The sequence below is a fragment of the Calidris pugnax genome, unplaced genomic scaffold, assembly GCF_001431845.1.
Source record: "Calidris pugnax isolate Ruff unplaced genomic scaffold, ASM143184v1 scaffold285, whole genome shotgun sequence".
Classification (NCBI taxonomy): domain Eukaryota; kingdom Metazoa; phylum Chordata; class Aves; order Charadriiformes; family Scolopacidae; genus Calidris; species Calidris pugnax.
In genome coordinates this window covers 16,321-17,162 of record NW_015091000.1, presented here as the reverse complement: position 1 = coordinate 17,162, position 842 = coordinate 16,321, and positions in this window count along the sequence as shown.

The window sequence follows — 842 nt, the reverse complement described above, 5'->3', positions numbered from 1 at the left end:
CTTGAAAAGAGATATGATTGCGCTCACTGAAATCGGGGGGGGGGGAGAGATATTATGGATGGAAAAGAGCTATTTAAGCTGAAGAACAGTGTTGGCACATAAGGGGGGGTTTGGGCCACGTGTGGGTCACAGTGTCCCGGAGACAGAACCATTTTCTCAAGAGCAATCACGACGCTCAGGCCAATGAGACAAAAACCACTTTTGGGGTCCGGGAGGGGATGGAGCCGGATGCGCTGGGTCCATCCGGCCTCGCTCCAAGCGGGATCAGCCACCCCCCCCCCATCTTATCCCACCACCCCAACTGCTGGGGTTTATTTTAACCACGTTGGTAAAATATTTGGCATGGCTGGAGAGTGAAAGAGGCCACCCCAGCCGTGGCACCAGCACCCACCACCCCAAAACCCCAAATCCACCAGGATGTGCTGGGGGATCCCGGCATCCTCACCCGGTGCTCACGGGAAGGAGAGGATGCTCGGGAAGGAGAGGATGCTCGGAGTGACGGCCGGAGCTGCCCCGTCTCTCCCAGCCCCACGGAAGGGAGGTGGGGGGGAGCCCCGGTCCCGGGGGGGCTCCGGCAGGGTCCCCGGTGCGGCGTCGGCGTCGGGGCAGAGCGGGGAATCGGGTCTGGGGCTGCGGCGCGGGGAGCGCCTGTAATGTGGTCCTGGGGGACCCGCCGTACACACACCACCTAAATTATTTAATTTCTCCAAACTGCTGCACCTTTATAAATCATTAAAAGCTCCTTTTGATCTGTGTTAATGAGGTTTCCTGAGTGCGGTGGTTGGAAACGCACTTTGGTGCCAGATAGCGAATCAGCTAATTAAAAAAATAAAGAAGGAGCG